The sequence below is a fragment of the Alligator sinensis genome, unplaced genomic scaffold (genome assembly GCF_000455745.1).
Source record: "Alligator sinensis unplaced genomic scaffold, ASM45574v1 scaffold93_1, whole genome shotgun sequence".
Taxonomy (NCBI): Eukaryota; Metazoa; Chordata; order Crocodylia; family Alligatoridae; genus Alligator; species Alligator sinensis.
The window spans coordinates 1,235,215-1,241,172 of NW_005842243.1; the positions used below are offsets into that span (position 1 = coordinate 1,235,215).

Sequence of the window (5,958 nt, forward strand, 5' to 3'; positions counted from 1 at the left end):
CCCCCGCGCAGGGCGCCGACTGCCACCTGCCCCCCGCCGCCGGGACAGGTTCCCCCGGCCCGGGACGCTGCAACCCCCACACACTAAGGTCCTCCCTTCCAACTCCCCCCATCCCCAACGCACTCGGCTCTCCCTTTGCAAGTCCCCATGCACTGCGGTCCTCCCGTACAACCCGCTCCCCACGCACTGGCGCAGCCGGAGCCGCCGCGGACTTTACCTGCCGCGCGCCGCCCATCATCCCGGCCCAGCCCGCGTCTCCCGCTGCTGCTCGGCGCGAGGAGGGAGGGGGCAGCGGGACCCGCCGCCGCACGCTCACTCGCCCTCTGTCTCGCACGCTCTGCCTATCTCCCCAACACGCGCGCTCCAGCCTTTCCCTCTGGCCCCGCCTCCGCACTCTCTCCCTGCCCTCGGCAATTTCCTCACTCGCCATTGGACGCCGGCGCTGCCATTTGCCCGCGGCCAAACCACGCCCACCTTCCCCTGGCCCCGCCCCTTGTGGCATAGTGTGGGGGGGGTGGTGCTGAAGAGCCGTGAGGGGGTCTTGTTGGGGGGACCTAGGCAGGAGGGTGCTGGGATGTAGATGGGCAAGGCCCAGGAGGACTCCAGTGGAGGGCAGTGAATATGTTGAGGGGGCTGGGGGCAGGGCTTCTGAGGAGAGGCTGAGGGAACTGGGCTTATTTAGTCTGCGAAAGAGGAGACTGAGGGGGGAATTTAATAGCAGCCTTCAAATCCAGGAAGAGGGGTTTGAAAGAGGATGGAGCTGGACTGTTCTCAGTGGTGGTGGATGGCAGAACAGGGAGCAATGGTCTCCAGTTGTGGCAAGGAGAGTTTAGGTTAGATGTTAGGAAGAATTTTCTCACTAGGAGGGCAGTAAAACACTGGAACAGGTTACCCAGAGAGGTGGTAGACTCTCCATCCTTGGAGGTTTTTAAGACCCAGCTAGACAAAGCCTTGGCTGGGGTGAGCTACCTGGGGATGGTCCTGCTTTGAGCAGGGGGTTGGACTAGATGAGCTCCTGCGGTCCTTTCTAACCCTAATTTTCAAGGATTCATCCCTGCACCAGAAAGCCAAAGGGAATCTGTTGGGCCCTTGATGCTGCAATCTCAATTGGCCTCTCCTTAAAGACCCCGGACAACTCTGCCCAAGCCCACCTCTCGGGTCTCCTATGTGGCTGCTTCTTGTCCCTTCCACCCTCCTCCCGTGTCCATGCCATGGCCTCCTATTCCAGTTTTCTGTGCCATAAGGCACTGAATGACCTTCCAGTCCCAGATACCCACCCTGGTCTCATTCAGATACCTTGGAAAGTCCCATTTCTTCTGTGAGCCCCACAGGAGAGCAGCAATGTTAACTATAGATAGCCAGGAATAAGAACTGGTGGTACTTCAAAGACTCAGTTAAAAAAAATAAGCACCCATGAATGACATGCATATGCAAGTGCAAGTGACATTTGTGTGGAGTAAGGAGCTGTGACAACCCCAGACTGTGTTGTTGGAAAATGTTTTGCTTTTTGGTGCTGGTCTGTAGTCCATGTCATATATTAGATTTGCACCCTTTTTTTCAAAACAATAAAGCTATTTCTAGTATAACAAATGCATGCAAAACTGTTCTCCCAAAGTGCAGAATGTGTCACTCTTATACTGTCACCTGGTTGGGGCCTGAAATGGTCTTTATCCTCTGTTTTGAAGAGCGCCGAGGAAAGTGTTTTTGCTTCACGAATACTACCATGCATCCAAACTTCATCCACCTCCACGAGCATCAGTCAGGTGTAATAACTGATTCAATCAACGTCTGGTTTTTGCTTTGACAAAGTCACCACCCTGAATTTCCCCACTTTTATTATCAGGATCAGTTAAGACAAAATGCCAAACATGCCATCATGAGGCCAACCTTCCCAAGATGAGGTTCCAAAATAAGTACAAGGTTAACTTTCATCAAGATCCTTGCTGAGATATTTTCTCATCAGCTACTTGAAACAACAAGGAGGCCTGCAATATCTTTTAAACAAAAAACAACCAACCAACCGACAAAAAAAAACCCCAACACACAGAACATACAAAAGCAAACCCACTGTGCTACCTTTTTTCCTGTCTCCGTGTATGTAACTTTCTGGTTGTACCAGTCTCAGGCCTTGCAAGAAGGCAGCATGTTAACATTTACAAGTATCCTGCTGTCTTGTAAAGTTCACTTTACTGTCTACCCTTCCTATAGGAACAGAGCAAAAGGGAATAGTGAAGAAAAAATAACACACGTACTCCCATCATTCAAAAGACACATGGTAGCTCATATTGCAGTTTTCTAGCCTTCATCATCCCTTTTAGATTATTTTAATATCAGAAATATATCCCTAGCCTCTCATTCAGTAGATTGAACACAGAAAGCATGTGAACAGAGGGGAAAAACACACATGCACGATTTACTCCCAAGCACTGACAAATGGTATATAAATTACTTAGTATTTGGATTCCTTTTTGAATATTATTATTTTTAGCCAAAGTGACTATTGCAGCTTAAGCAACGGAAGGTTTGTCTATCAAAACAAGAAAAAGGAACAAAGAAACTCAGATAAAACAAACAGCAAGTGAAACAACAAGGTTTTCCATTATGACCATTTGATAAACATTGTCTTTCTTGGAAGTATAATTCCTCTAAAACCCTGGCTAACCCAGGAAATCTCACATCAAGAGAAACAATTCTCAACCCAGAGAATTAGATAGATTTAAATGAAAGACAAAGCTCAGTCTGCAGCATTTGCTGTAATTTCATTCTAGCCCATAGTCTCATTACTGTAGTGTTTTGGCTACTTATACCTCTGAGTCTCACTCTGGAAACCAAGTGCCTCTCTAGACTTTAAGCTCTTTATAACAGTTATTCAGTTCTTGTTCCTTGTGGCTCTTGCTGTCACTCAGTTTCCTGATCGAAGGGGAAGTTATGGCACCAAAAAAAGACTTTTTCAGTCCATCTTAATATCCCCTCAAGGAGTTCCCTCAATCCCTTTCCAGTTTTCCTCCTCTTATTTGCTCCCCTTCCCCCTCCCCCTCCCCCACTCAGATTTACCACTTGTTGGTCATTTTGGCTCAGGACTGAAAGCTCTCAACATCCCGTCATTACTGCTCCCAGGTTGACAAATGTACATTAATACTAAGTCATGAAAAATGGTCTCTGGCAAATTTTATTCTCAAGCTACAGCACAATTTGACCAAGAATTTGTTTCCCACGATCTTGCCAGGCTGAGAACAAGAGGCTAAAAGGTCTCATAGTTGCATTCTCTACTAGGGCTTGTGCAATGTGTTTCACTGGATGTCTAACCTTATCTCTCTCTCTCTCTCTCTCACTCTCTCTCACACACACACACATATATACACATATATATATATATATTGACTGCTGCATGGAGCAAGGAAAGTTAAGAGGAGCACTATGTAGACAAGCCTTGACCAGGAATGTGCTGTTTCTACAAACCTCCACTAGGTGTCCTCTACCAATTGCTGAGCTGTATTAGAAATACAGTACTATATTCAGGCAATCTCCCTATAGGATTTTAAGTTTTCTCTAGCTTTGTTTTGCTTAACTCATCTAGCTAAATGACTCATCCTACTGTGACTGGTTTTATTTTTTTCCCCCTGCCTACTACATCCCAGTGTTGCTGAACTGTTGTTTTACAAGCTTGGCTATTTTACATGTGAAAGATTTTGGATCTGATATAGCGATATGCTGACATATCATAACAAACAGCACTGTTACATCCTCTAAGCTAAAAACAGCATTTGACATCTGCTTGGTGGGTTCTTTTTATAAGATGTATTTCATAAAGCTTATTGGATACGGAACAATTTTTCCCACAATATTTACTGTTTCACCTATCTTCTCAAAGAAACAATATGCTAAGGAAAATTGGTTGAAAGTTCTAGGTTTCCTATAAGTTCAGGGGCATTCCTATATCCCTCATAGCCATGTTATGAAATCCTTACAAGTATGCACCTTATGGCCTTACTATTAACTCCTTCCTGCACTTAAAGTTAAGTGAATCCTTCCCCACCCCCACCCACCTTCAACCTCTGCAGAGAAGTACAAGGTCAATATGCCATTTAAAGTCTATTTAATAAGGCTTTAATTTGTTTTGAGAGGTCCCTGGGCCTTGTGCTAGTACTGTGAAAGTGAGGGAAGTTTCGCCTTTAAAAAGCATACCTAATATAGCAGTGCAACCAGGTAAAAATATTTGTTAGCTGACTGAATGTGATAAATGGCAGGAGCATGGTATATTAGCAGGTGTGACAAGATGCATACAGTATACTGGCTGTGCTTAAGCTGTTTTTCTAAAATTACACATTACCTGCAACTTGTCAAGGTCCAATAAACAGCTGTTGTCATACAGTAAATGCTGTGGTGTCACAACAATCTGAGATCTGGACTCTTGCTGGAAGCCCTTTTTTTCTCTCCCTCTCCCTCTCTCATGTAGTATCACCTCATTTGTCTGCCAGGCTACCATCTGTATGCCCTCAGGGAGTCAATAGAACAACAACAAAGGAAAGGAGACAGAGTACAGGTGAGAAGAAGTAAACAGGAGCTGCTTGCATTAACAAGGATCCATTCAAGGAGGAGGAAGAGAAAGAGGGTGAAAATGCCCTGTCCTAGCAAAAACCTAAAAATGGAAAGTGTAACTGGAAAAGGACAAAATTAAATGGGAGGGGGTTGAGTTTCCTTTGACTTCCAAATCAGCCCCAATGGGATCCATTTTACTAGAATGTTGCCAGGAAGGGTGCCTCTCCTGTCATAACACTTGGGATATATAAAAACCAAGTAGTATCATCTCTTCAAATCTCCACTCCCACCTCACTTTCAAATCAGCACCAACACAACATGATTCCCCAAGTACTCACATATGGAGCTCAGATTCAGAAACTGCTAACCTACTGGTGGTTCAAAAAGTCCATACAGGTTGATTTAAAGCAGGAGTGTCCAACATATGGCCCGTGGATCAGATCTGGCCTGTGAAGCCATATGAGCAGGCCCGTGGATGTCAGAATGACCCCCCATGCTACCGGGTATCCAAGTGAAACGGCTAAATAAATATATATCAACCACAAGATTACAGAACTATTTAGAGAGGTCACACCCCAACATATATTTCCTCTAATATTGGTCCATATTTTCTTATGCATTCAATGAAAGTGAAATCCACAAAAGTACAGAAGATTCATAGAGGGCCCTATGCATAATCTGAACCTCTCCATTGTGGGGTGGAGGGACTTCTGGACAGAGAAGATGCAAACACAGTGGCTTTCACATCTCCTATACACCACCAGTCATTCTCTCTTTGGGCCACTCCAACACAACCCAATGTACAAGGTAACATGGACAGAGATCAAGGAGAGGAGCCACAGGAATCAACACTGTCTTTGCTAGAATCCAATACCAAGTTTTTTCCCTCAATCAGCATGGGGGGAGGGGCAAGGAAGTCTCTCACCTTGGATTTGAGTATTGGCCTGAGGCAGGCGACAGCTCATCTTTGGTCTCAGCCCCAGGTTTGGGGCTGAAACCAGAGCTGAGATGCTGCCTGCCCCAAGCTGGGATTGGTATCAGAGGGGGCACGCAGCTGGGAGAGCATGGGGAAGATCGCAGGATGGGGATGAGGCAATGGAGGAGACCCATATGTGTGGCTGTGGGGGATCACATGGGAGAACATGCAGCCTGTCCCCACCAACTTCCCCTTCCCACCCTTACCTTCTGCTCTGACTCCAGTACCTTCAACTCTGACCTGGCCCAACAAGGTGCTGCTGCCACTTCTCCCTGGTGGGGCAAGGCCTCAGTAGCAGAAGGAAAGTGGACGGGGTAGAGGGGACAGGGAGCAAGGAGGATAGGCATGGGGAGGGCAGCAGGTGACAGGGGAGCAAGAGGTGAGTTCTGGCCCCTCGCTCCTTGCCACTGCTTTCTCCACAGCAGTGGGGGGATGAATTTAAG

At 46.5% G+C, this 5,958-nt stretch overlaps 1 protein-coding gene across 1 annotated transcript in view; it reads right to left on the reverse strand.

Moving 5' to 3' along the window:
• SIPA1L2 (signal induced proliferation associated 1 like 2) overlaps positions 1 to 353 on the reverse strand; it is a 261,532-nt gene extending 261,179 nt beyond the window's left edge. The window contains exon 1 of the mRNA XM_014521704.2: positions 218 to 353. The gene's annotated coding sequence lies outside the window, so the exon portion shown is untranslated. The remainder of the gene's footprint in view (positions 1 to 217) is intronic.
• Between the last annotated feature and the right edge of the window lie 5,605 nt (positions 354 to 5,958).